Here is a 9,543-nt window from a genome sequence, read left to right as displayed (position 1 = left end):
CTCTGATTCAGAGAGAAGGGCAGGGTATAAATCTGCAGTCTTCTTCCTCTTCTTCTCAGCCCCACCCACCTCACAGGGTGTCTGTTGTGGGGGGAGAAGATGTAGGAGATTGTGAGCCGCTCTGAGTCTCTGATTCAGAGAGAAGGGTGGGGTATAAATCGGCAGTCTTCTTCTTCTTCCAGCGGCTCTGGTTTTCCCCCGGTCTGCAGCCCTCCTGGTCTGCATGCGCAGCCAGCAACTGAGCCGCTCTTTTCCCGGTGTGGCTACTGCTGGTGTCGTTGCCAAGTTTGCTTCTGCCCCGCAGCTTTGTCCAAATGGCTTTTGCGAAGGTGGCTGCAGCAGGGGTCATGGGCAGTGGGGCAGGTGCTCCGACGCTGCGATAATTTGCGAGGGGGCCCCTGCGATTTTGACTACCTAGGGGCCTCCACAGGGTTTAATGTGGCACTGCATCCTCAGATGCTAGAAGTTATGGGAAAGGCCGTGGCTCAGTGGAAGTCCCTCTGCTTGGCATGCAGAAGGTCCCAGGTTAGGCCCCCAGTATCTCCAGTTAAAAGGGTCAGGCAGTGGGTGATATGAAAGACCTCTGCCAGAAACCCTGGAGAGCCACTGACAGTGTGAGTAGACCAAGAGTGCTGAATTGATTTGTTAAGGTGCTTTCTTTGTATCTCTCGTGGGATCGAGGGAACTGGGCAAAGCAAGCTCTTGCTCTTCTCTTCCTCCCCAGGAGACGAGGAAGGGCAAGAGCTCTAGCCAATAGAAGATGAAGATAGAAGATGAAGATATTGGATTTATATCCCGCCCTCCACTCCGAAGAGTCTCAGAGCGCTCACAATCTCCTTTCCCTTCCTCCCCCACAACAGACACCCTGTGAGGTGGGTGGGGCTGGAGAGGATTCTCCCAGCAGCTGCCCTTTCAAGGACAGAGTCTCAGAGCGGCCTACAATCTCCTTTCCCTTCCCCCCCCCCCACAACAGACACCCTGTGAGGTGGGTGGGGCTGGAGAGGGCTCTCACAGCAGCTGCCCTTTCAAGGACAGAGTCTCAGAGCGGCTCACAATCTCCTTTCCCTTCCTCCCGCACAACAGACACCCTGTGAGGTGGGTGGGGCTGGAGAGGGCTCTCACAGCAGCTGCCCTTTCAAGGACAGAGTCTCAGAGCAGCTCACAATCTCCTTTACCTTCCTCCCCCACAACAGACACCCTGTGAGGTGGGTGGGGCTCAGAGGGCTCTCACAGCAGCTTCCCTTTCAAGGACAACCTCTGCCAGAGCTATGGCTGACCCAAGGCCATGCTAGCAGGTGCAAGTGGAGGAGTGGAGAATCAAACCTGGTTCTCCCATATAAGAGTCCACACACTTAACCACTACACCAAACTGGCTCTCCAATAGAAGGAAGAGAGGCTTGGCTCAGTAGCTCTGCTGTGCAGTTGAGAGAACCTTGCAAAACAAGCTCGCCCCCCCCCTTCCTCCCCAAGGGAGGAGCCTCAGCCAATGGAGAAGATAGAGGCTTTGCTCTGCAGCTCCTGTGTGATTGAGCAAGCCTTGCAAAGCAAAGCATGCAGAAGGAAGCAAGAGAGAGGAAGAAGGGAAGAGACTTACCCAAAGGCCTGATAGGAGCCCTCTGGGGGCCTGATTTGGCCCCCAGGCCACATGTTTGATACCCCTGGAGTAGACAATATTGACCTTGATGGATCGATGCTATCATTCAGTAGAAGGCAGCTTAGTGAGTGGGAGGCTATGGTTAGAACAGTATCCTGAAGTCCCTGTATCTGCAGATTTATGCATCCCTTCTCCTTCTCCCAGTAAAACCAGTCTTTCATTTAATCAAGAGGGGACTGGAGAAACAGATGGAGCAAAGGTCCATCAGAGGCTATTAGACACAAAGTATAGATTGAACACTCTGTCTGGGGCAGTGATGCTCTGTATTCTTGGTATTTGGGGGGCAACAGTGGGAGAGTTTCTGGAGTTCTGGCCCCACTGGTAGACCTCCTGATGGCGCCTGGGTTCTGGCCACTGTGTGAGACAGAATGTTGGACTGGATGGGCCATTGGCCTGATCCAACATGGCTTCTCTTATGTTCTTATGTGAGACAGAGTGTTGGACTGGATGGACCATTGGCCTGATCCAACATGGCTTCTCTTATGTTCTTCTGTGACACAGAGTGTTGGACTGGATGGACCATTGGCCTGATCCAACATGGCTTCTCTTATGTTCTTTATCTCATGGAAAACACAAGTTTACAATTTTTAGGAGCACCGCTTCAGTCATATTCCTTCTTAACATTGCTGTATAACTTCATCGGTGTTTTTGCGCAATCACCTTCTTGCACTGTTTAGTTCAGTTCTCCTCCCCCGCCATGGCTTCACCCTTTCTCCAAGCAGCTGGTAAGAACATCAGAAGAGCCCTGCTTGATCAGAGCAGTGTTCCACCTAGTCTACCATCCCGTCTAACTTGATGGCCAGCCTGTTCCGGTGGAAGGCCATCAACAGGACATGGAGGCCACGGCCTTCTCCTGATGTTGCCTGCTCGCTCTGGGATTCAAAGGTTAACTACCTCTAAATGTGAAGGTTCCCTTAAGTCACCATGACTAGAAGCCATCAATAGACCTCTGCTCGATGTATCTATTAAGTCAAGTTAAGTTTGACTTGAATCTATATAGTCCCCTTTTGAAGCTGTCTATGCCTGTTGGCATCACTGAATCCACTGCAGTCAGAGGATTCTACATTTCTACCACTTCCTGTGTTAAGAAGTTTTTCCTTTTGACCATCCTGAATCTACTGCCCATCGGCTTGGTAGTTCATGGCACAAACCAGTTTGGTGTAGTGGTGAAGTCCGCAGACTCTTATCTGGGAGAACAGGGTTTGATGCCCCACTCCTCCACTCGCAGTTCCTGGAATGGCCTTGGGTCAGCCATAGCTCTCGCAGAGCTGCCCTTGAAAGGGCAGCTTCTGTCAGAGCTCTCTCAGCCCCACCCACCTCACAGGGTGACTGTTGTGGGGGAGGAAGGTAAAGGCGATTGTGAGCCACTCTGAGACTCAGATTCAGAGTGGAGGGTGGGATATAATCTTTCTTCTTTCTTCTTCAGATGCCCTCATGTTCTAGTATTTTACAAGGGGAAAGGAAAGAATAATTTTTTTTCCAAATCTTTCCACTCATGAGACCCCACGAACCTTCACAAACCTCTATTTTCCTGGCTTATGTCTATCCCCAGGGCTTTTTTTGTAGCAGGAACTCCTTTGCATATTAGGTCACATGCTCTGATGTAGCCAATCCTCCAAGAGCTTGCAGGGCTCTTCTTACAGGGCCTACTGTAAGCTGTGGGAGGATTGACTTCATCAGGACTTCATCATTCATTTTCCACTCAGTGCATAATTTTATAAACTTCTGTCATGTTTTCCCTTGTCTCTTTCTCAACAGAAAAGTCCCAGAATCTTCAGCCTTTCTTCATAGGGAAGGGACTCTTCCCACCCACCCCCCTCGATCATCTTAGTTACCGTTTTCTGTACTTTTCCCCCACTCCGCAATGTCCTTTTTGTGATACAATTCCCTTTCTGAGGTAATTGCTTAAACAAGTGGCAAAGGAGTCCTAAATAAATGCCCTGTATTTAAAAATGTCTGACCACTTGACATTTTCTCAAGTCGTTCTTAGCAACCTTACAGGTTGCCTATCTGCTTGGATCTGCAAAACCCACAGGTCTTCCAAAATCATTTGGCATAGTTTTGAGTGACTCAGTGCTGAACCAACCCGCTCCGGTTGTCTAGCTCCTGTTTGATCATCGCAGCTGAACAAGGCTAAATTCAACTGTCCAGCCAGTTTGATGCAAAATCCATGGCATCCCTAATTCTAAGGGCTTCCTTGGTAACCAAGCAACTTAGTTTGCAGGGGTGGAAAACGGTGAACCCTCGGAGGTCCGAGCAGAGAGCCTCTTAGATCTGTCTTGTCACCAAGTATGTTGCATTTAATAGACGGGTTGCTCGCATTAAATTTAAAACATTCCGTTGGCATTCCTGGAAGAATGTGAAGCTTCTGCCGGCTCTCCCCTCCTTTCTCCGTTCTGTAGGTTGATTGATAGCATTGTTAAAGGTTAATGGGTAGGTGTAGATGGAACGATAATAGCTAAGGGGAGGGCATAGTTTAAGGATGCGTCATATATTTTACTGTACGAAAACATCCTGTTAGGATTTAAATTAAAAAGGAGTGTGGAATAAGGGGAGGCAGATCATATACTGTTTGCATTCCCGGTGCTCCCGGAACGTATTTTGTCGCTGCGCCTTTAGAAGCTCGTGACGCGAGTGATGCTTATTCTCAGCATTGAGGTTTCAGTCGGCGATAGAAATCCCAGGTTTGGCAGCTTGTGCCGTGAACCACAGCGCACCACTGGTGTACATAACGCAAGCTTCTCCCTTGCCCCAGTTTTGTGGAGTCTTGCGGGCAGAGGTGGCCAATGAACAGGTGAAGGTAGACAACCGCAATGGAAGTCAGGACTTCAGGACCATGGATAATTCCTGGGCCAAGAGAAGTTAGGTTGAAGGCTACTAGGGAGCAGGCCTTCTCGGTGATAGCCCCTCGCTGGTGGAACGACCTTCCAGAGATGGTGCGAGCCCTGCGGACCTGAACCAATTCCGCAGGGCTTGCAAAACATTTCTTTTCCAGCTGGCTTTCGAGATAGAACCTGATTAATCCAACGAGCGGACATCTAGCCATCTTGTGTACATTATGATTACAGTATTTTAGCACCTATTTTATATATTTTATCTATTTAAATAATTTATTTGTAATTGATATATTTAAAATTGTTTATGTTGTTTTATATGAATCATGGGACTCCCATGTCTGTTAGCCGCCCTGAGCCCGCCTGGCGGGGAGGGCGGGATATAAAAATAAAATATTATTATTATTATTATTATTATTATTATTATTATTATTATTATTATTATTATTATTATTATTAGTTCATAAGGCCATGATGGAAAGTACCGTTGAGTTGTGGCCACCTTAAGGCGACCCTGTGGGGCAAGGCTGGCCAAACTTGCTTAAGATAAGAGCCACACAGAATAAATGTTAGATGTCTGAGAGCAGCAAGACATGAATGTCAGATGAGGGAGGAAGGAAGGAAGGAAGGAAGGAAGGAAGGAAGGAAGGAAGGAAGGAAGGAAGGAAGGAAGGAAGGAAGGAAGGAAGGAAGGAGATGAAGATACTGGATTTATATCCCACCCTCCACTCCATATCTCAGAGTTTCAGAGCGGCTCACAATCTCCTTTATCTCCCCCACCCCCCACAACAGACACCCTGTGAGGTAGGTGGGGCTGAGAAGGCTCTCACAGCAGCTGCCCTTTCAAGGACAGAGTCCCAGAGCGGCCTACAATCTCCTTTCCCTTCCTCCCCCACAACAGACACCCTGTGAGGTGGGTGGGGCTGAGAGAGCTCTCACAGCAGCTGCCCTTTCAAGGACAACCTCTGCCAGAGCTCTGGCTGACCCAAGGCCATGCTAGCAGGTGCAAGTGGAGGAGTGAGGAATCAAACCCGGTTCTCCCAGATAAGAGTCTGCACACTTAACCACTACACCAACCCCCCCCCCTGCTAGCATGCAAGGTACAGCCCCTTCTTCACTCCAAAGTTTTCGGGTTGGCTGCCTCCATTTGGCTACATTTAGATCTTCCAGCTTCTGCCCCTACCCCAGAAAGCTTCTGAGAAGCGGCAAGCCCTGCAATGGATGGGAAAGGGGGCCCCCTGACTTTTTAAAAAGCCCCCCGACTAGTAAAATCCTGGCTACGGCCCTGCATCCAGAAAACGACAGGTTTAAGATAGATTTGGGGCACCAGCGGATTTCTACTCAACTCCCGGGTTCCTGCTGGTTGCTGAAATCCTCGCTGAGAGCACCAGATTAGGTGGATCTTGGTTTTGATCCAGCGAGGCACTTTTCTTTTCTCAAGAAAAGGAGCGGGCTTGCGACCGCTGAACGCAAATGAGTGGTGCTTTAGCTGTCGAGATATCTTGAGCAAGCACTTTTGTGTTTTTGATTGCAAAATGCCTCTCCTCTCTGGCCTGGAACGGTGCTCTTTCTCCATCTCTATTCAGAAGCCTACAGCCTGCTGAAACACCGCTGAAGGGTGGGGTGAGCCTCAAGCTAGGGATACGACATGTCGCTTGCATTTTGCTCCATGGAAAAGGAGCAAGCACCAGTCGTTTCTGACTCTGGGGTGACGTTGCTCTCACAACATTTTCACGAAAGACTTTTTACGGGGTGGTTTGCCATTGCCTTCCCAGTCATCTACACTTCCCCCCCCAGCAAGCTGGGGACTCATTTATCGACCTCAGAAGGATGGAAGGCTGAGTCAACCTAGAGCCGGCTACCTGAAAACCCAGCTTCCCCCGGGGATCGAACTCAGGTCGTGAGTAGAGCTTAGGAATGCAGTACTGCAGCTTCAACACTCTGCACCATGGGGCTCTATTATACAGAGGAAAGGAAAGGTCCCTTGTGCAAGCACCAGTCGTTTCCAACTCTGGGGTGACGTCGCATCACAATGTTTTCACGGCAGACTTTTGATGGGGTGGTTTGCCACTGCCTTCCCCAGTCCTCTATGGTTTCCCCCCAGAGAGCTGGGGACTCTCTAACGGTCAGGAAGTTCTTCCTAATGTTGAACCAGAAACTCTTTTGATCAAATTTCAACCCATTGGTTCTGGTCCCACCTTCTGGGACCACAGAAAGCAATTCTGTACCATCCTCTAGAGGACAGCCCTTCAAGTACTTGAAGATGGTGATCATATCACCTCTCAGCAGTCTCCTCTCCAGGCTAAACATGCCCAGCTCCTTCAACCTTTCCTCATAGGTCTTAGTCTCCAGACCCCTTACTATCTTCGTCACCCTCCTCTGGACCTGTTCCAGCTTGTCTATATCCTTCTTAAAATGCAGTGCCCAAAGCTGAACACAGCACTCCAGGTGAGGTCTGTGCAAGCACCGAGTCATTTCAGACTCTGGAGTGATGTTGCTTTCACAACATTTTCACAGCAGACTTTTTATGGGGTAGTTTGCCATTTCCTTCCCCAGTCATCTACACTTTCCCCCCAGCAAGCTGGGCACTCATTTTACTGACCTTGGAAGGATGGAAGGCTGAGTCAACCTCGAGCCGGCTACCTGAAAACCCAGCTTCCACCGGGGATCAAACTCAGGTCGTGAGCAGAGCTTAAGACTGGAGTACTCTGCGCCATGGGGCTCTATTATACAGAGGAAAGGAAAGGTCCCCTGTGCAAGCACCAGTCGTTTCCGACTCTGGTGTGACGTTGCTTTCACAATGTTTTCACGGCAGACTTTTGACGGGGTGGTTTGCCCTTGCCTTCCCCAGTCCTCTACGCTTTCCCCCCAGCGAGCTGGGGACTCCTTTGCCTGACCTCGGAAGGACGGAAGGCTGAGTCAACCTCGAGCCGGCTACCTGAAAACCCAGCTTCTGCCGGGGATCGAACTCAGGTCGTGAGCAGATCTTAGGACCGCAGTACTGCAGCTTTAACACTGCACCACGGGACTCTTTGCTTGCTCCGTGAGCCGGGATTATTTTTGCCGAGCCGTTTGGCTTGTTGCAAGCAGATCGACTCTGTTTTGCGTGTTAAAATAGCACAGTACACTGCAAAGTACAGTATTCTATACAGGCCTGTTCTTGCACAGCCCGATGGGAGTTCTGCTTTCCTCCCCCCACCCCAAGACTCTTTGCCACTGCTCTTCACTCGCTGAGCTAGCATGGTGTAGTGGTTAAGAGGGCGAGGTTAGGTTTTAGAAGACCCAAGTTCGAATCCCCACTTGTGTCATGGAAACCCACTGGGTGACCCCTGGGCCAGTCCCTCTCTCTCAGCCTAGGGTTGCCAAGTCCAATTCAAGAAATATCTGGGGACTTTGGGGGTGGAGCCAGGAGATTTTGAGGCAAGGTTTTGACAAGCATAATTGAACTCCAAAGGGACTTTGGGGGTGGAGCCAGGAGATTTTGAGGCAAGGTTTTGACAAGCATAATTGAACTCCAAAGGGACTTTGGGGGTGGAGCCAGGAGATTTTGAGGCAAGGTTTTGACAAGCATAATTGAACTCCAAAGGGAGTTCACGGCACAAGCCAGTTTGGGGTAGTGGTTAAGTGCATGGACTCTTATCTCAGAGAACCAGGTTTGATTCCTCGCTCCTCCAGGTTTGATTTCCCTCCCACACCTTTTAAATGCCCTCTCTCCAATGGAAATAACGAAGGCTACGGGCACTTTCTTTGGGGGCTCATAGAATTGGACCCCACGGTCCAACCCTTTTGAAACTTGGAGGGTGTTTTGAGGAGAGACAGCGAATACTATGCTGCAAATTCGGTGTTTCTACCTCAAAACACAGCCCCCCCCAGAGCCCCATTTACTCATGGATCAATTCTCCATTAAACCCTATGGGAACCTGTCTTCATAGGGAATAATGGAGTGACCAGCAGACATTTCCCTCCCCCCTCCCGCTTTTTGATGACTCTGAGACGGGGGGGGCGGTCCTCCAAACCAGGGGATCTCCTGCTCCCGCCTGGGAGTTGGCGACCCTATCTCAGCCACACCACCACAAATGGTGGTTTGAGGATGAACGTATATGAACCTATGAAGCTGCCTTCTACTGAATCAGACCCTCAGTCCATCAAAGTCAGTACTGTCTTCTCAGACTGGCAGCGGCTCTCCAGGGTCTCAAGCTGAGGTTTTTCACACCTACTTGCCTGGACCCTTTTTAGTTGGAGATGCCAGGGATTGAACCTGGGACCTTCTGCTTCACAAGCAGATGCTCTACCACTGAGCCACCATCCCTCCCCTGCTCTCCAGGGTCTCAAGCTGAGGTTTTTCACACCTCTTTGCCTGGACCCTTTTTTGGAGATGCCGGGGACTGAACCTGGGACCTTCTGCTTCCCAAGCAGATGAGCCACCGTCCCTCCCATGATGTGGGATATGATGGAGGAGAAGGGTGTCAGCGGCTTTGAGCCCCCACTGGGGAGAAAGGCAGGGTATGAATGGAGTAAATAAAATAATAAACAGAAGTAAAGAACAGAGAGTGAGTAAATTAATCAGTCAGACACTGATTAGGAATGTTTTTTAAAGTCACTTCTGTTAGTCAAAGACTCTGTTATCAAGCGGTTTGCTGTTAGCTAAAGTCCATGTTGTCAAGCTGTTAAGGGAGGAAGAGGCACGCTTGCCAATCCCCAGGTCCCATCAGGCGATCTCCCCGTTTGCCAGGCTCTTTCCCACCCTCAGCTAGCCAGTGGGGGAAAGCCCCACCCCAACAGCCTCCATGTGCCTCCAAACCACGGAAGGCTTAAGAAGATGCTGGGGAACAATTTGCTTTTAGAAAGGTGTGTGTGCCTTTAAATCTTGAGCCAGGCTCTGCTGTGCGATTGAGAAAGCCTGGCAAAGCAAGTTCTGCCTCTCCCCCCCCCCCGCCCTTCCTCTCCAAGGGAGGAGCGTCAGCCCGTGGAGAAATCAGAAGCTTTGCTCTGTAGCTCCTGTGTGATTGAGCAAGCCTGGCAAAGCAACCCGAGATGCAGAAGGAAGCAAGAGAG

General features: G+C 50.0%; 1 protein-coding gene and 1 non-coding gene across 5 annotated transcripts in view; one reads left to right on the top strand and one right to left on the bottom strand.

Annotated features, from left to right (window-relative positions):
- LOC132588152 (protein ELFN1-like) overlaps positions 1–9,543 on the top strand; it is a 644,710-nt gene that overhangs the window by 354,805 nt on the left and 280,362 nt on the right. The gene's annotated exons all lie outside the window — the stretch shown is intronic.
- On the bottom strand, positions 8,726–8,800 carry TRNAH-GUG (transfer RNA histidin (anticodon GUG)). The gene has a single exon. It is a non-coding gene; the product is annotated as a tRNA-His (tRNA).

The sequence above is a fragment of the Heteronotia binoei genome, chromosome 20 (genome assembly GCF_032191835.1).
Source record: "Heteronotia binoei isolate CCM8104 ecotype False Entrance Well chromosome 20, APGP_CSIRO_Hbin_v1, whole genome shotgun sequence".
In the NCBI taxonomy this organism is placed as follows: Eukaryota; Metazoa; Chordata; class Lepidosauria; order Squamata; family Gekkonidae; genus Heteronotia; species Heteronotia binoei.
Note: the sequence above shows the minus strand (reverse complement) of the source record. Positions and strands in the feature narration are given on the sequence as shown.